This window comes from Ictidomys tridecemlineatus, assembly GCF_052094955.1.
Source record: "Ictidomys tridecemlineatus isolate mIctTri1 chromosome 6 unlocalized genomic scaffold, mIctTri1.hap1 SUPER_6_unloc_1, whole genome shotgun sequence".
Taxonomy (NCBI): domain Eukaryota; kingdom Metazoa; phylum Chordata; class Mammalia; order Rodentia; family Sciuridae; genus Ictidomys; species Ictidomys tridecemlineatus.
The window spans coordinates 1,102,987-1,127,053 of record NW_027520957.1 but is presented as its reverse complement, the minus strand read 5'-3'; positions in this window follow the sequence as shown (position 1 = coordinate 1,127,053).

The following is a 24,067-nucleotide window of genomic DNA, read 5'->3' as shown; positions in this document are numbered from 1 at the left end:
CTCCCTGCCTCTCACCAGTGGCAGCTGCCCTCCACCAGTGCCTGACCAGGCCTCTTGGTTCCACAGGATGGTGTGGAGCTACGGTCAGGCAAGACCATTGGCATAGTGGCCCAGGGTACCTGCAGAAGCCTCATCATCTACCGGTGTGAGATGGGGGACCAGGGCATCTATGTGTGTGACACTGGTGAAGCTCAGAGCTCTGCTTCTCTGAAGGTGCAAGTTGAGGCTTGGACAGGTGGAAAGGACAGGGCCTAGGGTTGTGAGTACCTCCTTGCGCACCTGCAGCCTGCAGCCAGATGCTTGGCTGACTGTGCCCTTAGCATTCAGCAAACTGGAGCCCTGGGTGGGAGCACCAGGATGGCCACTGTACCTGCAGGCATGGCTGAGTCTTGCTCCCTCCTCAGGCCGAAGTGTCCAGATTGTGCGGCCCCTGGAGGACGTGGAGGTGATGGAGAAGGAAGGTGCCAGTTTCTCCTGTGAAGTCTCCCATGACGAGGTGCCTGGCCAGAGGTTCCAAGAGGGCATTAAGCTGCGGCCCAGTGACACTGTGTGTATTCGCCAGGAAGGTGCATGTGGGGCAGGCTGGCTGCAGGTGGGGTAGACCCGCCCCCAGGCTGCTCCCTTCATTCCAGGGCTGGGGGCTTTTGTCCCTAGGAAGGACATACACTCTCATCTACCGGAGGGTCCTGGCAGAAGATGCAGGGGAGATCAAATTTGTAGCAGAAAACGCAGAATCGCGAGCCCACCTCCGAGTGAAAGGTGAGTGGAGTGTGGAGAGGGGGGGACTGGGGTGTAGGGGTGTACGGGGTATGTGATAGCCCCGCCATCCCAGACCAGACCGCTTGCTGGGACTGGGACAGCAATGGTCAGGAGGAGGAATGGGAGTGTCACATCTTTCACAGGAAGATGTGGTCCCAGAGGGAGGAGCAACCTGGGGGGTGTGAGGACTCAGGGTCTCATTGCAGGCATCACTGAGAGGAGGGTGTGCACTCCAGCAGGTGGCGATGTGGCCTGCCAGGGCAGGAGAGGTGGGAGGGTCTGAGGTTGTGGGTGGGGGTGAGTGCAGGATGAGGGCATTTGGGATGGGGCTTGGGCACTGGGACTGTGGTGTGTGGAGCTGGACATGCACATTCAGGGTACACATCAGCTGTGATGTGTGAGGCATGGTGGGGGGCAAGACCATGGTGCCAGTGGTCTGTGGTACACAGCTGGTCCTAGACCAGCCTGGATGGGGACAGTCTGGCCCCTGCTGCCTCAGGTGTAAGTGCACAGGCTGTTGGGGACAGCATCTAGTCCTTCAGCAGCCCTGCTGGGAGAGCCTGTTGCCAAAGTGCTCATGGTTGGGCCCTGAACCCACTGGCCACACACCGCAGAGTTGCCAGTGACCCTCCTCCGCCCACTGAGGGACAAGATTGCCATGGAGAAGCACCGCGGAGTGCTCGAATGCCAGGTGTCCAGGGCCAGTGCACAGGTGCGGTGGTTTAACGGTGGCAAGGAGCTGCAGCCTGGACCCAAGTATGAGATGGTCAGCGATGGCCTCTACCGCAAGCTGGTCATCAATGTCGTGCAGCCAGAGGACGAGGATTCTTACACATGCGATGCTGGCGATGTCAAGACCAGTGCCCAGTTCTTTGTAGAAGGTGTGTTCCAGGCCAGCGGCAGCTCTCAGGTTCTTGGGGGTGGCTGTGGTTTCTAAGATCTGTGCTGGAAGTCCTGGAGGTGGCCCGACTGGGGACATCCAGGCAGCTGGATGTGGACACAGGAAGATGTGGGTGCAGAGGGAGGAGCAACCTGGGGGATGTGAAGACTCGGGGTGTCACTGTGGGGAAGGTTTGTGTTCAGGAAGGACCTCAGAGCTTGTGGGGGTGGACAGGTCCAGCCTCCAGGTCTACCGTGACTACCTCCTCTCCCACAGAGCAGTCCATCACCATCATACGGGGCCTGCAGGATGTGACCGTGATGGAGCCTGCACATGCCTGGTTCGAGTGTGAGACTTCCATTCCCTCCGTGAGGCCACCCAATTGGCTTCTGGGCAAGACTGTGCTGCAGGCAGGGGCGAATGTGGGCCTGGAGCAGGAGGGAACGGTGCACCGGCTGACCCTGCGGAGGGCCTGCTCCACTATGACTGGGCCTGTGCACTTCACCATTGGCAAGTCCCGCTCCTCTGCCCACCTGGTTGTCTCAGGTAAGCTGAGGTGGGCATGACTCAGGGCCTCCAGTGCGCCTGGCTCAGATGGTGGGTTGTTATGGCCTGGGCTCACAAGGAGGGGGTGTGTGGGGATACACAGGACAAGGTGGTCAGGAGATATGTAAGGGCTGGGCACACCATGGTGCTTGAGGTACCTGGGCCCGGGGTGGTGGGTGGACACAGCTCAGTGGTTTGTTGGGGGGAAGGATCAGGGCATGTGAGATTTTGGCTGAAGCTGGTGCAGGGTTGGGAACCAGTGGTCAGAGGCCTGCAGAGCAGGGTGCAAGCGCTGGGGCAGGGCAGAGCAGGATGTGTGGGGCAAGGGTATACATGGGTAGGTGTGTGGGGTGCGGGGTATCTTGGGGACAGGGAGGGGCATGTGGAGGAGAGTGGGGCAGGAGAGGAGGGGCAAGTCATGATGTGCAGGGCAGAACGTGGACTCAGTTGTGTGGGTAGAAGACTATAGAAGAATATAGCTCAGACCCAGGGCACCCAGTCCTGTGGCCCCACAGCCCTGCCTTATTCCCCTGTAGACATCCTGGTGGTGCTAACCCGGTCACTGGAGCCCAAGGCCGGGCGTGAGCTGCAGTCGGTGGTCCTGTCCTGTGACTTCAGGCCAGCCCTTAAGGCCGTGCAGTGGTATAAGAAGGACACACCGCTGGCCCCGTCAGACAAATACAAGATGACGCTGGAGGGCCAGATGGCAGAGCTGCGCATTCTTCCGCTCACCTCTGCTGACGCTGGCACCTACCGGTGCCAGGCAGGCAATGCTCAGAGCAGTGCTGAGGTCACTGTGGAAGGTAGGACATGAGGTGGGCAGGCCATGGGAGGGCCTGGGGTGAGCTCTGGCCGTGGGCAGCACTAAGGCCCCGTGTGTGCCTTCTAGCTCGGGACGTGGCAGTGACGCAGCCACTGCAGGATGCTGAGGCCACCGAGGAGGAGCGGGTGTGCTTCTCGTGCGAGCTGTCCCACGAGGATGAGGAGTTGGAGTGGTCGCTCAATGGCGCACCCCTGTACAATGACAGCTTCCACGAGATCAGCCACGAGGGCCACCGCCACACACTGGTGCTGAAGAGCGTCCGGCGGGCTGATGCAGGCACCATGTGCGCCAACTCCCCCAAGGTGTCCACTACTGCCTGCCTGGTTGTCCGAGGTGAGCTGTGCTTGTGGGGTCTACGGGTCCCCTCCGTTCATGGACAGGTATCAGGCTTCCCTCACCAGCCCCATCTTCCCTGCAGCCAAGCCAGTGGTGTTCCTGAAAGCACTGGACGATGTGTCCGTGGAGGAGTGTGGCATGCTGGCCCTGCAGTGTGAAGTGTCAGACCCCGAGGCCCGTGTGGTTTGGCGCAAAGATGGCATGGAACTTGGTCCCAGCAACAAGTACGACTTCCTGCACACGGCGGGCACACGAGGCCTCATGGTGCATGACCTGAGCCACGAGGATGCTGGCCTGTACACCTGCCATGTGGGCAGTGAGGAGACCCGGGCCCGGGTCAGCGTGCATGGTGCGTGGCCAAGGGCTGGCCGAGGTGAGGTGTGGGAAGGGTCAGCACATGGTGGTCTTCCTGCATCCCAAGAGGCCCATTCTGCTCTCCAAGACCCCGGGGCTGCTTTGCAGAACCAGGAGAAGTCAGGAGCTCCCACAGTGGCTGGTGCTTGCGGAGGTCCTGTGAGGTCCCAGAGTGGACAGGCAGGGGGATGGGAGACTCTCTGGATATGCCTGGGGGCTGAGGTCGGCAGAGACATTGCTTTGGGCTGCAGGAGCAGATTTCTGAGCAGAAACCAAGAATTCAGGGTCCGGGCAGGGCCTGCCTACGAAGGGCTCCCTGGCCAAGGGCAAAGCCTGGTCATGCAGTGAGGGCAGCTTCACACAGATGGCATGCACTTCCCTTCTTAAGGAGCCAGACCCAACCCTGGACCCTGAACTCTTGGGTCTTTTGAGTGCATCCTTTTCAGCCAGGGTTGGGTTCCAACTGCAGCGCCAGCGCCCCCTATCCAGGTTCAGCGTCTGGTCATCCTGAGCTCAGTCCCTAACATATTCTGTTTCCAGGGTGTGTGGTTGGCAGGCCCACTAATTACTGACATTGTGGCTGCTGGCCCAGGTTGGCCTTGGTGGTTTCTGATGAGACAGAAAAGGAGAGGGAGGTGGAGTATTTGTCACAGAGTGGGGCTCATGCTGTCTGAAGGCTCTTCTCCTGGGGCTCCTGTCCTTTTTCCCTTGGGGTTTGTGAGTGGTGGGAAATGTGGGTGGTCCTTGCTTCCCCTTCTTTGGAGCTCATAGCCACTGGCTACACAGGCACCAGGACATGGCCAGCCCCAGGCCAAGGGTGCATCATGATTTGGTGATCGTGCCCTGCATAGGTCCTGGGCCTGGGGGCAGGGGGTCAGCCCACCTGCTGGGGCCAGCCCTGCCTGGGGTCTTGCATCGGCAGTGCTGCCGGTGTCTGACTCTGGCCTGAGGAGTCTCTGTGTCTTGCAGACCTGCACGTGGGCATCACCAAAAGGCTGAAGACGGGGGAGGTGCTGGAGGGGGACAGCTGCAGCTTCGAGTGCGTCATGTCCCACGAGAGCGCAGGCGACCTGGCCATGTGGACTGTTGGTGGGAAGACAGTGGGCAGCTCTGGCCACTTCCGGGCAGCACGCCAGGGCCACAATTACACCCTGACCATCCAAGAAGCTGCGCTCAACGATGCTGGGGAAGTGGTCTTCTCTGTGCGGGGTCTCACCTCTAAGGCCTACTTGTCGTAAAAGGTGAGTGTGATGAATCCAGCTGGGGACTTGTCACCAGAGGCCCCCAGGCTGCTGAGCCTGAGACCCTCTCCAGGTGGTCAGGAGTAGTTGAGGGACTGACCCCAGTCCTCAGTGAGCTTTCCTTGAAAGGATGTGGGGGCATAGAGGCACCTGCTGGACCTGGGAGAGATTCTGGCCCTCTGAGGGGGTCACTCTGAGCTAGTGTCCCTGGGCCAGGCCCAGGGTTTGGGTCTTAATCTGACTGCTCTCCTGGCTGGGGTTCCTAATGCACATGGCTCACCCTACCATCCCGCGACTGTTGAGCCGGGGCCACAGGGTCTATGCTTTGCTAGGAGGTTCCCAGCGGTCTGGACCTGTGCTCTTGGTGTACATGCCTGGTGCACACTGCAGGCTCAGTGTTGGGTCTCAGGAGTGGCCTGAGCACTGCTGTGCTGGGTGCTTTCCCCTGGTGGCCAGGGCTCCTGGCAAGTCAGTGTTGGAGGCTCCTGGGGCCTGGGGTCCAGGCTCTGTGGTGTTGGTCTTGAAATGGACGTTCCCAATGCCCACCCCTGCCCCTGCCCCTCGCTGAGTATGTCTGTGCTTCCTGGGTAGATACTTTTGTTCCCTTCAGAGAGGCCAGTGGACATCATGAAGCCCCTAGAAGACCAGCAGGCCACATTGGGAGAGGACATGGTGCTCACTTGTGAACTGTCGAGGTCAGGCACCCCTGTGCACTGGCTGAAGGATGGGAAGGCCATCCGCGAGAGTCAGAAGTACAAGCTGCTCCGCGAAGGCACGCGGGCTGTGCTGGTCATCAAGGACTCTGGCACATACACGTGTGAGACGGACGCTTCCAAGAGCACAGCCAGACTCCATGTGGATGGTGAGTGCCCACACGGCCCCACAGCAGCTCTCCCTTGGCATGCCCAGGACCCCTGCCTCAGATCAGGGGAGGTCTCTCTCAGGGCTCTGCTTTCATGGCCGGCAGGAGGGACAAGGCTGGCCTGGGATGTATGCAAGCTTTACACTCACGTCTTCTGTCTTCTCTCCCAGAAAAGGCCAACAGGTTTACAGAGGAGCTGGTTGACCTGCAGGTGGAGGAGAAGGGCACAGCTGTGTTCAAGTGCAAGACGGAGCTCCCGGCATCCACCGTGACATGGTGAAAGGGCCTCTGGGAAGCACATGTTGAGCCAGGAAGGCTTGGCCCTGAGGCTCACCATCCGCACCCTGGAGAAGATGAACAGTGACTCCTACACCTGTGACATTGGGCAGGCCCAGTCCCAGTCCCGGCTCCTGGTGCAAGGTGAGTGGCTGGTGCAGCCACAGTGCTCACGTGTGCCCTGGCTTTCAGCACCTCGGGGGCTCAGGTGGGCCTTATTGAAACTGACCCTAGAGGCTGTGCTTGGCCTGCCCAGCCCAGGTAAAGGGGATGAGCTTGGGGCCTCTGGGGTGCTCCCTGTGCCTTTCTGTGGGTGAGTCGATGGCTTCTTTCCCTGGAGCTATCCTTGCCTGCTGCACGTACTTTCTGGGCTCAGGCGCACTCGGCTCTGGGCCTGCACACCTTTTTCCCTCTCCCCGCCCACCAGAGGGGTATCCTGACCCTGATGCTGACAGCAGGGAGCCCAGGTGTTCCCAGGGTGGAGCTGTTAGTGTGCCTGTGACAGTAGATGTCTAAACACGTGGAGGGAGATTCTCCAAAGAATAATGATGTCACTCGGAAGAGTGGAGTGTTGCAGGGCTAGGGTAAACTAAGTGTGTGCCAAGGAAGCTAAGGCCAGGGGAAGGCTTTAGGGCACAGAAGGGAGAGAGTCAGGTCCAGAGTTGGTGGCCTTGGAGACCCCATGCAGGTGCTGGCTTCTGCATAGGTGGAGGCCACTGCTGCGCAGGTGTTCTGTCAGAGGTCTGGTCTGCAGTGCGGTGGTCTGAAAGAACCAAGCGACTTCTGCTCCTGAGCTGCTGGGTGTGAGGTGTAGGACTGGGAGGTGTTGAGAATGTGCTCATCTGAGATGGGCAGGTGGAGCCTTCCCTGGGGAAACTTCCAGCTCTGGTTTTGCCAGGGTCTCAAGGAGCATTCCTCCTGGATCATGGCCTTTCACAGTGGTTCTGAGGGCTTGTTTGTATCTGGTGTACTGGGTGAGAGCCACCATTTTTCTTGCTTTGCAGACAGGTAAATTGGAACTAAAAGGGTCTGTGGTGGCCTGGGGTTGCAGGATGTACCACCAGCATCAGGACAAGTGTGTCCCAGCCCTCCTGACCATCCTTCACCTGGCCCTGGCATCCTGGGCTTGTATCCAGGGCCAAGTTTGCTAGAAGTTCTTTCTGGGTCTGTCTTCTGGGGATGGCAGAATGGTATCCAGAGCCTTGCAGACCTGAGCTGGGAGATGGGACTGGGACTCAGAAGTCACCCTGCGACAGACTGTTCTGCACTGTTCAGCTCCCATGTGCATTCTGTTGTCAACCCTGACTGGCTAACCAGTCACTTGCTTGCTGCTGGGAGCCCTCCTTGGGTCTGGAGAGAGCCAGACTTCCCTGAGCAGCAGGCCCTGATGGCTGTCTGTGCCCTGCAGGGCAGAGGGTGCTCATCACGGAGGAACTGCAGGACATGGAAGTGCACGAGGGCTCCTCAGCCACATTCTGCTGCCGTGTTGCCCCTGCTAACCACGGGCCTGTGCACTGGTTCCTGGATGAGACACCCTTGCATGCCAATGAACTCAATGAAATCGTGGTCCAGTCTGGGGGGTACCATATGCTCACCCTGCAGCAGCTGGCACTCAAGGACTCGGGTACTATCTACTTTGAGGCAGGTGACCAGAGGACCTCGGCCACCCTTCGGGTCACTGGTAGGTTTTGTACCTCAAGGCCAGGGCCATTTGGGGTGGGGATGTCATACTGTTCATGCTGCTCAGGGTACAGCTTTGAGGAGAGTGGGGAATAGCTCAGGTGGCAGCTGAGTCATGTCTGAGCTTGGGTGCAGACTCATGGTGACGTGAGACTAGATGTCCTCAGCATGGGGATCCTAGGAAGGCAGGTGTGTGCACTGGTGCTATTTTGGATGAACGCCCCTCGGTAATGCTCAGAATCCTGGTCAGCATGTCTCAAGTTGGCCTGCTTCCTGCCAGGGCGAGAGCCATGCAGAGCCCACCCTGTCCCCTCAGCGTTCCCGTCTGTGGCTGCAGCCCGAGGCAGCGGCAGACATGGACATGATGATGACCATCTGCAGCAGGAGCCTCTCTTGCAGTAACACCACAGTCCCAGGGACCCTTGGCTCCTTTCTCTTCCTCCAGTGAAGCCGAGCATCTTTTCCCGGGAGCTCACAGATGCCACAGTCACAGAAGGCGAGGACTTGACACTCACGTGTGAGACCACTGCTCCTGACACCCCCGTGCACTGCACCAAGGATGGGAAGATGCTGCGGCCATCTGCCAGGTGCCAGCTGAGCTACGAGGGCTGCTGTGCCCGGCTGGTCATCACAGGTGCCACCGCGCAGGATGGCAGGCGATATAAGTGTGAGGCTGGCGGGGCCTGGAGCAGCTCCATTGTCAGGGTCCAAGGTGAGCTCATTGCCTGTGGCTCCCAGTCTACCTGGCTGGCAAGGACTGGGGTGCATGGGTGTCCATGTCGGTGGGTGGCCTGAACTGCATGGCTGCCCTCCTGCTGCTGACCTGCCTTGCTCCTGGCTCCCTGGCTTTCTGGCCCCTTGGCTGGCCTCAGATTGCTTGGGCTGCCCCAACCTGGGCGGATGGGAACCAGGACCTCACCTCCCAGCCTGGAGGCTTAGGGTCTTGAGGTTGCAGGTTGCAGGGCTGGTGCCTTCTGAAGCCGCCCGCCTGCATGTTCTATGTGTGTCTGGAATTAGGGTCCACTTCTAATTATCTGCCTCCCACATTGTGTTTGGAGGTCCTGGGTCAGGCTCCGGCACCCATTTCTTGGGGCATGCTGGTCTGCCGCAGGTCTGCAGTGTTCCTGCCCTGCTGGCCTCCCTCCTGTGACCCTTCAGGAGTGCAGCAGCAGGGCTGGGACCACCCCCACCCTGGCTGAGAACCTCGTGGCTGGGGGTTCCCGCTCAGGGAGGTGAGCAGAGCATGTCTCTCTGCAGCTCCTCCAGTTAGGTTCCGGGAGGCGCTGAGGGACTTGGAGCTGCCGGAGGGTGGTGCCGCCACGCTGCGCTGTGTGCTCTCCTCGGTGGCGGCGCCCATGGAGTGGCGCCACGGGAAAGATGTCCTGAGGTCCAGCAGCAAGTACAGCCTGTGCCATGAGGGTGCTATGCTGCAGCTAGTCATCCGGGACCTGCAGCCCCAGGACGGGGGCAAGTATTCCTGCTCCTTCGAGGGCCAGATGACCTCAGCAACACTCTCTGTGAAGGGTGAGCACCTCTGCCTGCATGCCTGACCACATAGCTGGACTGGCTGCTTGCCACTGCAGAACAAAGTGATGTTCTCTGTGTCTTTGGTCCCCTCAGCCCTGTCTGCCCAGTTCATAGGAAAAACTGAGAAATAAGGAGGCCACGGAAGGGTCCACAGCCACGCTGCGCTGCGAGCTGAGCTAGGCGGCCCTTGTGGAGTGGAGGAAGGGAACAGAGCCCCTCACAGATGGGGACAGACTGAGCCTGAAGCAGGAGGGGGCTGTGTGTGAGCTGCAGATCCAGGGCCTGGCAGAAGAGGATGCTGGGGAGTATTCGTGTGTGTGTGTGGGCAGGAGAGGACCTCCGCCACTCTGACCGTCAGGGGTAAGGACCACTGTGGCTGTGCAGGCGTGTCTTGGTACCAAGTATGGACCCCACTCTCCATCAGCTTGTCCCTTTCCCTCCCGTCTGTGTCAACCTCCTCTTGTGGACCACAGGGTCCTTCCTGCTTCCTGGGCTGTCATGAACTAGGAGACTCCAGTGGCCATGGCCAGTGTCCCCTGATGTCACTGTGGCCTCCCCTGTTACCCTGCTGGCTTGTCTTGTCCTTTGTCTGGTCACGTGCTGTCTCCCAACATCACAGTGAACCTGAGGCCCTGTGTCTTCTGACCCTCCCCAGCTCTGCCCACCCACTTCGTAGGAAGACTGAGGAGTAGGGAGGCCATGGAAGGGGCCACGGCCATGCTGCGTTGCGAGCTGAGCAAGGCGACCCCCGTGGAGTGGAGGAAGGGGACAGAGTCCCTCACAGACGGGGACAGATTGAGCCTGAGGCAGGAGGGGGCTGTGTGTGAGCTGCAGATCCAGGGCCTGGTTGAGGAGGATGGCGGGAAGTACTTGTGTGTGTGTGGGTAGGAGAGGACCACGGCCACGCTGAGCGTCAGGGGTAAGGACCATGTGTGTCCTCAGGCACTGGCTACTGTGTGTCTGAAGACAATCTCAGGTTCCCTGTGTGCTGTGTCTGCTGTATCCTCCACTGCTGTGTGCTCTTAGGCTTCTCTCACACTTGCACTGTGGGGCCTGCTATGACCCAGAGCAGCAGAGAGTGGGCTTTTCCCGGCCCCGTCGGTCACAGCCTGGGATGCAGAATGTGGGTGAGGCCAAAGCATTAAGATGGTGCATGAGACCTTCAAGGAGTGCACGATGGAGAAGGGGTGGGCAGGAGACAGAGGAGGAGCAAGTGGAGGGTACTCTGACAGGCGTCCCTGCAGCCAGGGCAGCTGCCTGCATGGGGGCCGTCTGATGGGCAGGTGAGGGCCCCAGTGTCTGTTCAGTGTGGCGGGAAGGATCTCCCCCAGCTGTGAGCGGCCTCTCACCCAGGATGCTGCTGTCTCTGCTCCCATGTCAAGAGTCAGGAAGGGACTCCTGGGGCAGTAAAGTGTACTGTGGGGCGGGGCATGGCCATCTGTTCACCTCCGCCTGTAGTGGAGGTCCCACTATGTGCACGGAGGTTGATGACCTCTGTGGAGAGGCCCCAGTGCCATGACATGTTGGAGCATGGACGGAATGTGTTCCTGCACAGAGGTAGACCCCGGTGTGACAGAAGCATGTGCACACCAAAGCCCACCATGTTGCTGCAGGACGCTGGAGGGAGGCCACCGGGAAGATGCTCCCTCCCTCGACTCGGGGAGAGCTGCCTGTGGCTGGGAAGTGGGACCCTGCTGACCACCTGAGAGCTGCTTCCAGAACTGGGCATGGCCCAGGAAGGACCAGAGGTGCACAGCCCTCCTGGGCCCTTCCAGAGAGTGCTTCACTTTCTAGGATGCTCCTAGGCCCTGTTGCCTGAAGCCCCTGGGGCGGATGGACCTGGGCTGGTGGCTGGAGGGCCCCAGGAGCCAAGTTGTCCTCCCTTCTCTGTGGGGGCTACCCATGTGCTGCCGTGGATGGGCCGTTGTTCATTTGTGGGTTATCTCGTCAACTCTGCTGTGGAGGCAAGCTTGCTGGCACTGTGAACAATGGGCATGGGCCCTGTGGCTGTATGTTCCAGGGTGACAGTTCCAGGAGGAGAGTGGGGGCTTCTCTCCCTGGCCAGGGTGCTCCTTTTCTTGGTTTGCTCTGGAAGATGGAGTCGGGTGTGATTATGGGAGAGTTTCTGACAGGCTGTCGATGTCCCCAGCCATCTATCAAGATCAGAGAACAGCTGTTACAGAGAGCTTCAGAGAGGTTGTGGCCAGGCTAGGCCCTTCAGTTTGGTGCTGTACAGAATCTGAGCTGGGCCAGGCCACAGAGGACACTGTGGAGGGGCACGGCCCTTCCAACCCATGTTCCTGCCCATCCATCTGGGCCCTGTGACCTTCTGTGGGCCTGTCCTCATGCTGAGGCCCTCTTAGGGAAGGCCACAAACACAGCCTGCAACAGGAGGGAGCCATGTGTGAGCTGCAGATCCAGGGCCTTGCTCTGGAAGATGCTGGGGAGTACTCCTACATGTGTGGGCAGGAGAGGACCTCGGCCACACTTACCATCAGGGGTAAAGAATATGTCCTCATGGGTTGTGGCTTGGCATTTTCGTGTCGTCCACTGCCACTTTCTGCTCCATTTGTAGTACTGCTCCTGCATGGTCTGTGGCCCTGTCCTCTGCCTAGGGTCCTCCTGCTCTTGTTCATGTGCTGTGTTGTTCTCCCACTGGCCACTTCCCTCCACATCTGTACATTAATTCACTATCCACACCGCGTGGCTATGTGTGTGGTTCTTTGTGGATCACATGTGCCTTTGGAGTCCTCCAGACTGCCCCATGTTCTCAGTGATTGCTTGGCCCTCCTCAGCCTTGCCTGCCAGATTCATAGGAGACCTGAGAAGCCAAGAGGCCACAGAAAGGTCCATGGTCACTCTGCTATGTAAGCTGAGCAAGGTGGCCCCTGTGGAGTGGAGGAAGGGGTCTGAGACCCTCAGGGATGGAGACCTGTACAGGCTGAGGAAGGAGGGGGCCACGTGTGAGCTGCAGATCCAGGGCCTGACTGTGGCAGAGGCTGGGGATTACTCGTGCATGTGTGGGCAGGAGAGGACCTCGGCCACGCTGACCGTGAAGAGTAATGGCCACTGTGGCTTCCCCATGCCTCCTGTCTCCTGTCCCATTATCAGGTGGTCTATGGCTTCCCTGTGTCTCTTGATGATGTCCTCTGATTCTCTGCCAGCCTTCTGGGTGGTCCCTCCCAGGTGTGCTCCAGGGATGTCCTGGGCCAGAGTCAGAGTAGACTCCAGGGGTTCAGGGCAGAGACCTGAGGAGCAGTAGTGAAGGGCTGCTGCCTTGGTCCACTCAGGGTGCTCTAAGGAGGTGCCATAGATTGGGTGGCTCAAAGGACAGAGGCATGTCTCTCCCAGCTCTGGAGGCCATCATCCATCACAGTTTCTCAGCAGGGCTGGTCCCTCCTGAGGCCACTCCAGGGCTTGCAGATGCCATCTTTCCCCCTGTGTCCTCGTCTCTTCCTCTATGGGTACTGGTCACCCTGGATTTGGGCCACCTGGTGACCTTCTTCCTCCTTGAACAGTCATGTTCTGAGATGCCAGGTTAGGACTCCAACCTGTGGCACCCACCAGTGACCCCCAGGTTCAGGTCCTTCTCACAATCAAAATACACTGAGTTAACCCCACCAAGCATCCGACCTTGTCCAGTTTCATCTGAATGTCCCCAGGTTGAGACTGGGTTCCAGTTCACCCCAGGGCAGAGTTCCTCCCTGGCTGTGACTACAGCTAGGCAAGGCATGTGCTTCCAAAGCATGGTGGGCCCAGTGTGGGACAGACCCTGAGAGGAGCAGGAACAAAGATGTGGTCCAGCCAGTCCAGACAGTCGGGAACAGCAGGACCAAGCTCCCTGAATGTCAAGGCTGGACAGCACTCTACTTTGACTTGGTGCTCTGTCCTGCAAACCTACCAAGGTTGAAGTCTGCCCCCAGCCTGAGTGGAGCTGGCCGGTCCTCTGAAACCGAGCAGGGGACAGCCTCATGCTCTTCCAGACCTGTGGCAGTGGTACTCCTGCCACTCTGACCACTTTCATGGCCATCTTTTGCTTGAAGGGAAGCCCATGTGTGGCTGGTGGCTGTGATTATCCTGTGGCAGTGTCCTTCATCTCACTTGACTGCTGTCCCTGCAGTCCACGCTGCCAGCATTCCTGCTGCTATAACGTTTTCAGCCAGACATGGTGATCCATGCCTGTAATCTGAGTGAATCAGGAACCTGCAGCAGGAGGATGGAAAGTTTGAGGCTAGTCTCGGCAACTTAGTGAGCCCCTAAGCAACTTAGCAGGTCCCTGTCTCATATAAAAACTCAAAAGGGCTGGGGATGTGGCATGGTGGTAGAGTACCCTGGGTCCCATCGCCAGTCTCCAACCATGTGTGTATCTTCAGGACCTCTGTTCTGCCTCGCAGTTGGCAAGTGTCACGCCTCTGGCATGCGTGTCTTGCGCAGGGCTTTCCTGTTACCCTTGGAAGTCTTGGCTCCCGGGGAGGAGCTGCCTGATCACCAGCCACCCTTGAGTCCCCTTATCAGGTGCTCAGCCACACCTGACGCTCTCAGGGCATCTCCCACTCTCTTCACTGTGGATCCAGGTGTTTTCTAAGTCTTCAAGGCTGGTTCCTTATTGATGGACAGTTCTGCCTTCTCACACTCTCCTGTGAGCCATAGGGAGACAGCAGGTCATGCCTGCCACACTTGGCTTAGCTGTCTCCCAGCTGGACATCCATCTGGTCCTGCTGTTTCCCACTGCTGCCCTCCACAGAACACTGGAGCACAATCTGGCCACTTCTGTGCCACTTCATAGCTAGGATCACCTTTCTTCCACTCCCCAGGAGTGTTTCCCTGTGTCCATCTAGTCCTGGCCAGAAGCACTGTTAGTGTCTGTATTTCCTCTGTCAGGCCCTTTCTGGCTAGCTGGGATTTTTCTAGCATACACCTCAAAAGTCTTCCAGACTCTGGCCGCCATCCAGCTCCAAAGCCGTTTGTAGTTCTTGTGGGACCTGCTGACAGTGTGGCTGGAGCCTGCAGTGAGAATCCCACTTGTGAGGCAGGGAGGCTCACAACTGGGAGCTGCCTCCCACAGGGTCCAGGGAGAGGGGTCACCATATGGTACAGACATGAGCTCACAGCTCTAGGCACCTGGTGTGCTTCCCAGCAATGAGAAGTTGTGGGTGGGCAAGATGCCCTTGAAGAAGGAGTACCTGGAATGGAGCCCTGCTCCCAGCCACCTGATCAGAAACAGGCGTGTGCAGGACCTCACTCAGACCCTCATGGATCTCCCACTCCTGTGACCCTCCAGGCGTCCTGCTTTATTTTCCTTCCTTGATGTTCAGGTCTTGACCTCAGAACCTGCAGAGGGTTTGATGGCCTCCGTCCATGTGATCCTTCCTAGCCCTGCCTGCACGATTCACTGAAAATCTGAAGTCCAGGGAGGCCATGGAAGTGACCACAGCCACACTGAGGTGTGAACTCAGCAGAAAGGCTCCTGTGGAGTGGAGAAAGGGTGTGAAGACCCTCACCAGTGGGGACAGATTCCGCCTGAGGCAAGACGGGGCTGTGTGTGAGCTGCAGATCTCCGGCCTGGCCACAACTGATGCTGGGGAGTACTTGTGCGTGCGCGGGGAGGAGAAGACAGCAGCCACGTTGACCGTGAGGGGTAAAGACTACGTGGCGGAGTAGATCTGTATTCTGATGTCCACAAACTGACCTCATGTCAACTGTCACTCAGTCTACCTTCTCTTCCGGGTCTGTGGCACCCTCTTACCCCTTCATGGGATTGTAGCCAGCTGGTCTGTCAGTCTGTCTCTTGTCCTCATTATTGTCATGTTCTGTCCCCTGAAGTTCCCCAACACACCTGAGGTTCTTCATGTGTTTCAGACCCTCCCTGGCCTTGCACATCAGGTTCACAGGGAGGCCTGCAGAGGCCACAGAGTGGGCCAGGGCCACATGTGCTCAGTCTGCATTGGGGAAAGATGAAGGCCTTGGTGCTCCGCACACCCAGCAGGGGGCTTATGTACAGTTGCGTTTCATGTCTTTTCTGATGTCCACGTCCATCCTCTCCACGTGCCGGGAGAGCATGATTGCATCCATGTCTTTCTGGCCACCAGCCCTGCCCGCCAAGTTCACAAAGGATGTGAGGAATGAAGAGGCTGTGGAAGGGGCCACGGCAATGCTGCAGTGTGTGCTGAGAAGAGAGGCCCCTGTGGAGTGGAGGAAGGGTGTGAAGACACTCACCAGTGGGGACAGACTTCGCCTGAGGCAGGACAGGGCTGTGTGTGAGCTGCAGATTGAGGGCCTGGCCCGGGAAGATGTCGGGGAGTACTCGTGTGCATGTGCGCAGCAGAGGACCTCGGCCATGCTGACAGGGTAAAGACCTCCTGTGGCCATGTGAACCTCCAGCTGGTATCTTTACCCTGTCTCCGCCTCCTACCTCCTGCATCCACGCACCACCCAACTCCTGTGGCAGCCCCGTGGCCACCTGTCCTTTCCTCCCCTGGGCTTCTTTCACCTCTCCTTCTCGTGTCCATGTCCATCCTACTGCGCACTCAGTTCCTCTGTGGTTACTTGCTTCCTTTCTCATCTCTGCCACCACCCACCTGTCCACACCATGGTCCTCTGGCAGTGTGTGGCCCCATGTTCTCAGTGACTGCTTGGTACTCCCCAGCCCTGCCCTTCAGATTCATAGAAGATCTGAGAAGCCCAGAGACCACAGAAGGGTCCACGACCACTCTGCCGTGTGAACTAAGCAAGGCAGCCCCCGTGGAGTGGAGGAAGGGGTCTGAGACCCTCAGAGGTGGGACCCGGTACAGGCTGAGGCAGGACGGGGCCACGTGTGAGCTGCAGATCCAGGGCCTGACTGTGGCAGAGGCTGGTGAGTACTCGTGCGTGTGTGGGCAGGAGAGGACCTCGGCAGTGCTGACCCTCAGGGGTAAAGACCTCCCATGTCTGTGGGCTTGTTTTGGTTTCTGCCTTTGTTCTGTGTCCAGCCATGGCCATGCTGCCCCTGTTGTCCAGAGGGAGGGTGCCCTTTCCCTCTGTCTCATGCTGTTTCTCTGTCCTGCTTTTATTTCTGTCATAGCACTGCCCAGTGTACTAGTGCCTTCCCAGTCTCCCCAGGGACCTCATATGGCCAGCTGTCATGGAGGGACAGAGTTCCCACCTTGTTTTCCTAATCACCTTTTGTCATTCCTCCTCAATCTCTGCATGCCATGTATAGCCCAAGATATTCTTTTGAGGGCCCTGGGGGTTCTGATGCCCAGGGAGGTTCCTTGGCCTGGGCCCTGCACCTTGCCCCTGATTGCCAGTGTGTCCACGTGAGGCAGTCAGCACCTGCTGCCCCTCAGCATCTCAGGGGCATGAGAGACAATCCTGCCTTGCGATTACTGGGACAGCCTGGCTTGCAATGGGGAATTATGGCCTTTCCTGTGGACTCAGCCATGCCCTAGGGTCTGGCCTGGGGAGACACAAAGCCCTGCCCTGTGATCTGAGCCTCCTGTCCCTGTCCTGGGGTCTAGGAGGAACAGGGCCTTGTCCACAGTCTGGGAAGGATATTGCCTTGTCCTGTGGTCTTGGGGAGAATCACACTTCCCTGGGGTCTGGTGGGAGTGGAAAAGGTCTAGTGCTGGCCAAATGACTACCAGATGGTACAGGAGGGCTCCGCCGCCCAGCCGCTGGTGCGTGGGGCGGAGCAGGAAGATGCGGGAGACTACACATGTGATGCGGGTCAGGCGCAGACCACAGCCTCTCTTTCCATCCGCTGTGAGCTGCCCACCGGCCCCTGTGCTTCCCCAGCAGCCTCATACCTCAGGGGAGGGCAGGCACCTTGCTCAAGGGGAACATGAGGTGGGAACCTGCAGTCTTAAGCTTTCCTTTCTTGTCCCTGTGCCCCCAAGCCCAAGTTCAAGACCCTGCTGCAGAGCATGGAGCAGGAGGCAGGCTGCGTGGCTCGGCTCTGTTGCCAGCTGAGAGAGGCTGATCCAGGGGCCCCTGGGCAGTGGCTAAAGGAGGGCGTGGAGCTGCCTGTGGGCCCCAAATATGAGATGCGGTGCCAAGGGGCCATGTGCAAGCTGTTGGCCCATGGGCTGGAGACCAAGGACACGGGACAGTATGCCTGTGTGGTGGGTGGCCAGAAAACCTTGGCCTCTCTCAGGGTCGGAGGTGAGCCAACCAGGACCTTGTGCCACACCCTCTTCCTGACAGCTCCCCTGGGGGCATACCTGGCTGTGACAAGTGCAGCTCACAGGGTGGTGGAGGTCCCTCAGGTTATAGGCTCTCTTCTTGCTACTCCACCCCATTCTGATCCTCCAAGAGAAGGGCTTTATGGGGGTAGGCATGAACCCTGCAGCACTGAAGGCTGTGCTCCCTCCTGCCCCCCAGCTGGCAGCAGACTGGCCGGAGCTGGCCTGGTGGCCCTTTCTGGCACCTACCTGCTCTTCCTGAAGGTCTTACTTTCCTGGTGACCTGGCCAGGACTGGGCCTGCAGCAATGTTGGAGCCAAACAGGGCATCTATCCACTATTCCGCAACCAGAGCTGTACCCTTGGCCTTGGGGAGATAGCTGCCCCAGCTATATCTAGACTCATTGAGTGAAGCAGCTGGCAAATGCCACACAAGGCAGAGGAGTGTTAGGTGGCCAGGAAGGCTTTCTAGAGGGGCACTGGGGCTGGCCCAGCCTGAAAAGGGACCCTTCTTACCACCCACTAGAGCCTGAGGTGACCATCTTGAGGGGCCTGGTTGATGCCGAAGTGCAGACTGACGAGGATGTGGAGTTCAGCTGTGAGGTGTCACGGGCTGGGGCCACAGATGTGCAGTGGTGCCTCCAGGGCCTGCCACTGCAGAGCAACGAGGTGACAGAGGTGGCTGTTCGGGATGGCTGCATCCACACACTCCAGCTGAAGGGTGTGACACTTGAGGACGCTGGCACCGTGTCCTTCCATGTGGGCAGCCATGCATCTTCTGCTCAGCTCACTGTCAGAGGTAGCCAGCTCTGAGTGGGCCTGCCCTATCACTGGCCCTGAGAGGCTGTCCTGGCCCAGCCTCTGTTCGGGACAGAAGTGGACAGCAAGGATCCCTGCTTTGGGGATCTTTGGGTGTTGGTAGAGAGAGAGACTATGAACTGGACATTTCTTAGTAACCCCAGTCAGGACGGAATGATTCTGGGCTGAAGACTGAGTCATGCTGGTGAGCAGGCAGTGGTGGGCTTCCCAGAGCTTACCAGTTTTAAAGCTCCAGTTTCCCTCTCCTGATTTTCATGAGAGGTCATTGCAGACTGGCCGCCCTAGCCTTCAGCCATCTTGGCATTTCCCTTTGGTCAGAGCCCTGGCTAGAGGAAGGACTGATAACACACCCCCATGTACTGTCTTCAGGAATTGGGGTGGGGTCACCAGGGAGGACCCCCAGGATATGGAAGCTATGCTAAAGAAGGGAGCATCCTGGACACAGAGGCTGACACCCATGCCTACCCTCTGTCTAGTCCCAGAGGTGACCATCCTGGAGCCCCTGCAAGACATGCAGCTGAATGAAGGCAGGATGCCCACTTCCAGTGCCGGCTGTCCAGAGCTGCAAGCCAGGAAGCCCGCTGGGCTTTGGGAGGGGTACCTCTGCAGGCCAACGAGATGAATGACATCACCGTGGAGCAGGGCATGCTTCACTTGCTCACCCTGCACAAGGTGGGGCTCTGGCACCTGTTCCACTTGGAAAGGGATGGTTCCAGCTCCATTCAGAAAGACCCTCCACTAGGGGGTCGGGTTAGGGAGGTGATGAGCCCCATCACTGGGGGCTGGGTAGATGGACCAGTCCTTCCTGTCAGGATGAGTTGGCCAGGGCTGAGCATCTTCCTCCCTGTGTCCTCAGGTGACCCCTGAAGATGCAGGAACCATCAGTTTCCAAGTGGGTTCATGCAGCTCAGAAGCCCAGCTGAAAGTCACAGGTGGGCAGCTCTCTCCCATACCTGGGCCCTGGCCTGTGGATGCCTGTTTTCTGGGCACCACAGCATCTTGCCTAGTGGCAGCTGGTGTGTGTGTGTGAGTGTGTGTGTGTGTGTGTGTGTGTGTGTGTGTGTGTTGGTGTGGGGAAGAAACCCTAGACTTAGCAATTTTCCAGTCCGTGATCCCTCAAGTCATGGAGTGGGGTAGGCTGGTGAAGATCTTGAGGAATGCTGTGCATAGGGGGAACACAGGCCAGGATTGGTATTCTCTGTAGGAAAGCCTTGTTGCCTTGGACCCTGAGGTGAAGACAGGGTCTTTTGGACATCATCTTTCAATGCCTGTCCTTCTGATATGGTCCATGTGGGCCCACACACATCCATGTTGAAACGCTCTTGCACACCACACAAGCTCAAACGTGTGGATGCAACAGCTGATGAGTGACACCTGTGTGGACTCAGGCATGGTGCACATGGCCCCAGAATGCAAACAGGACTTTAGGAATCTTCAACTCGGATTGTACCTTGACTCCACAGGTCACTCTTGAGTGCATTCTCTTGCTGCCTTATTCCAGGTTCTCAGACTGGTCCCATCAGTCCCCACCAATCATCCATTCATCCATCCACCCATTAACCCCGTCTCCATCCACCCTCCCAACCATCCATCTCTATCCATACGTTTATTTATCAACCATCCATCCATCTACCATTCATTCATTTACTACCACCATCTGTCCACTGTCCACTCACACACCCATTATCCATCTATCTATCTCTCCACTTTCCATTCATCTATTACCTATCTTCCATATCTAGCTATCCACATACCTTTCCACTCATCCTTTGTCCATCCATTTATCACACATTCATTCATCTACCACCAGTTCATTATCCTTCTGTCCATCCACTAACCCATTAACTATCCATCCATCCACCCATCAACTATCTACCAGCCACTATCAAACCATTTATCTACTCACCATTGAGCAAGCCCCTACCATGGTCAAGTCCTGGACCTTGAAATCCAAAGGTAGCTTTGCCCTCAGGGATTCCCCGTCTACTTGGAGGAGCTGGACATGGAGACAGTGTATGTTTGAATCTCATGCTCTCTTCCCCAAAAACCTAAAGAATAGACAGATATGGTCAGCTCTGTGGCCTGGGGATTGGGAAAGGCTACTTAGTGCCTTAGGTTGAGTGATGAAGATGAAGTGTCATGAGTTTCCTGAATGGGAGCAGTGCAGGAAGGGCCTTGTGTGTTCCTGGGGCGATGACTATGTGGGGGTGACATGGCTCTGTGTTCCTTGCCTGGGAAAGATGCCTAATTATGCATCAGGACAGTGATCTCAGGGGGAGGGCCCTGGGCCTAGATGTGTGAATGGATGGCCAGGTAGGGGTGTGATAGGCAGGCCTAGGAACTATTGCTCGGGGCAAGACCCAGGATCTGGAAGAGCAGGAGAAGGAGGTGCAGATGTACACTTGGGGAAGGCAGGTGCTGGTGGGGTGCATCGAAGGGGAGGAGTGTGTAGAGGCTCCTGAGGGAGGGCTTGCTGGGGTGGGCATGGGGGCTGCCCCGCACATCACTGTCCTGATGGACTCTGGTGTCTGCCAGTGACTCCCACCTGCCCCTTGTGGCCCACCTCCTGGGGTAAAGGCATCTAGGCCTTACCAAGCTGAACAGTGTCTCTGGCTTCACAAGGAGGCCCCAGGATGGCCTGTGGAAAGTGCTCAGAGAAGCACAGGGTGGTGGTGACATCCTCCCTGCCTGGTCCTAGGCAGCAGGTGGTGGAAGAAGTCTCTGTCTGGTCCTACTGGCTGGCCTGTGGGGATGGGAGGATTAGACATGGATGCTGGTATCCTCTTCCTCCAACCACCCTGAGTGTCCATCAGGAGGTAGACAGGATGGAGACTGTATGGAGGGCACAGGAGGGCAGCCATGATTCATCTGGGAAGTCCCTGAGCTCGGACCTTCTGTGTGGCAGGGGCAGGAATTTTTAGATCCAGCATCAGGGCCTGAACCCTGGGGCTGAATGACTTCAGAGGAAAACTGGATTAGGTGCCCTCTTGAGATTGAAGGTGCCCCCAAGGACAGAGAGGTCCCCTTCTGAGGCTAGCCACCACTTCTGGGGAGAAGCAGGTGCTGGGGCCTCTGCTTCCTGCCCTAACCTGGGTCAGACGAGGCATCTGCACTAGAAGGAGCCCCAGTCATGGGGCTGGGGGCTTGTCTGCTCTCCTGATGATCAGGGTACTATGCATGGCATGGCCTCCTCTGGGTGAAACCTGTAGTGTTCTGATGGGGTGTGAGCTGGGCTTACCGTGGTGGCCTCTGTGCCTCCCTCTGTGATGAGGGTGGATTTATAGACCCCAGGGCTCAGGTCATCCTTTTGGTCTGGATGGTGCCAGCAGGCCCCAGGGTGGCCCCACAGCAGTGAGTCTCAGAACTAGGCCAGCACATCCCATTTCTGACATCTGTTCTAAAGAACGGTCACTATTCTCTTCCTGTCATACTTCCTCAACCTAGAACATTTGACCAGACACTCCCAACAGACATAAGCAGTTCTCCAGTGGACACCCACTGGGTGTCTTCTGATTCAGTTCTGACACTATCTACCCAGATTTAGCACAGACCCTTCAAGCTAAGGGCTGAGTCCATAGGCTTCCCCAGCTTCAGATGTCAATGGCAAATCTCAGGTTGCTACCCAAACTTCTAAATGGCTTCAAGTGAGGCCTCCCACTGTCCTCTCCTCATGCTTGACCAGTTTGCTAGGAAAACTCATAGAAATCAGGACCCACTCATCTTGGATAGCTTGTTGCAGAGGATCCTGCTCAGGGACAGCCAGGTGAAAGACAAGAATGGGAAAGGACACAGATTCCATGTCCTCTCCACGCTGCCCTCCCAGCCTATGTTCAGCATTGTGGAAGCTCATCTGGTCTTGTTAAGAGTTTGTCTTGTCGAGATTGATGTCCAACCACCCTGCTTTCTAAGAGGATGGGGCTGAACCTTGTAACCCTGTAATCACTTGATCTTTTTGGTGACCAGTCCTTTCCTGAAGCTGTCTCAGGGCTGGGCCTGAGTCACCCCATTAACATAATCTCAAGTGTGATTAAAAGAAAAAAAGAGCCTGTTATGTATAACGAAGGGACTTGCAGCATTTTCAGGAGATTCTGCTGGGTTAGGAGCTCTGGGCCAGGGACTGAGCATAAAGACAAAACCTGCTATCATAGGACACACCTGCACCAGTAGCCCCAGGTAGCCTCTAAGTGATGGACCCAGCCCTCCTTCTTGCCCTCTTATGCAGAGGCTGCACTGTGCCTGGTCCGTGGCCTGCAGAGTGTGGACGTCTTTGCAGGGGAGGTGGCCACGTTCTCCTGTGAGGTGTCTCGTGCGGGTGGGCCAGAGGCCCACTGGTGGCTGGATGGCACCTTGCTACAGGACAGTCCCCAAAGTGCCATCACTGTGAGTTATGGGACCTTTCACTCCCTCACACTCTCGGGCCTTGGGGTGGCCGACTCAGGCACCGTCACATTTTGCACAGGGCCCCTCGTCTCCACAGCCAAGTTATTGGTCAAATGTATTGACCACTGGGGACTTCCCCATGCTGGTGCTTCTGCTCCTGCTGCCACATGCTTCCTGCAGGCTCCTGGGGAAAGAGGGAGGATGGACACTGAGGGTGGGGACTGTCCCCAGAGCCAGAGGCTGGGCATCACTCTACATGTGCCACCTACCCTGGGCACCCCCAGGAGGCACAGTGGGCAGCTCTTACTTTTGAATGGGAGATCTAGCTGGAGGCTAGGTCCACTGCCACCTGCCAGGTAGTGCCAGTGCATTGCCGCCTGCTTGGCCACCAGTCACCTAGTTAGCTGAACATCCCCAGCCACAGGGGCCAGTCCCTTCGGGGGCCTTTTTGGGCTTCTGAGGGGAGGCCCATGCCCTTGGCCCTGGACTACGTGTCCCTGCTCACATATGCTCCTCTGCTGTGAGCTCAGCTGAGATCTGTGCCCTTCTGGGGAGGAGCTGGCCAGACAGGGAGAGCAGCAGCTGCTAGGGTCTCCCTAGCCTCTTCCCAACAGCTCTGCCTGGTGCCTGCTGTGTGCTGTCATGTAAAATGTGTTGAGATTTCAACAAATGGAGATGGAATGGGGGCCCTGGGTTGGCAGCAAAGCCCCTGGAGAGGAGCAAGCAGGGCAGGGGTTCTGGGTTCTGGGGCAGGCCCTAGGACATCCAGAGGAGCCTTTCCAGTGGCGTATGTTTCTGGGGGCCAGCAGGTATGTGGGGCCAGAGAAGCTCTGCCTGGACAGAGGTGAAGCCTAGGCACTATGCTCATGGGTGAGGTGTGTCTAATGGAGGGCTCTGGGCTGCAGTGTGGGTTCCTTTCCTAGCCGCATGCCAGGCAGCTCCTGCTAAATTGTCACCATGAAGCTCCATGCTTGCAGCCGCTGAAGCCACTAACACTGATTGAGGTGGGTGGGCCATGGTGGTGCTGTTCCTCAGGGCTGATGTGTGTCCGGCATGTTGGCCGACAGATCCTATGGTGGAGGTGGTCAGTGCCATGCAGGACCTGGCAGTGGAGGAGGGTGACTCTGCCGAACTCCTCTGCCAATACCCACAGCTGGTGCAGGCCACATGGAAGATGGACGAGCGGGAGGTACCCGCAGATGGGCACCGTGTCATCATAGAGCAGGACTGGACTGTGGCCAGGCTGACCTTCAGGCCAGCCCTGCCCTGTGACATTGGCATCTATTCTTGTGAGGCCACAGGCACTCACGTGGTGGCACTGCTACAAGTGCAAGGTGAGGCCACCTGGCGGGCATCCCAGGTCCAGCACGGCTTTGGCGTGGCTCTGACCATGCAGCAATGGTGGGGTGGCAGGCAGCAACAGCCA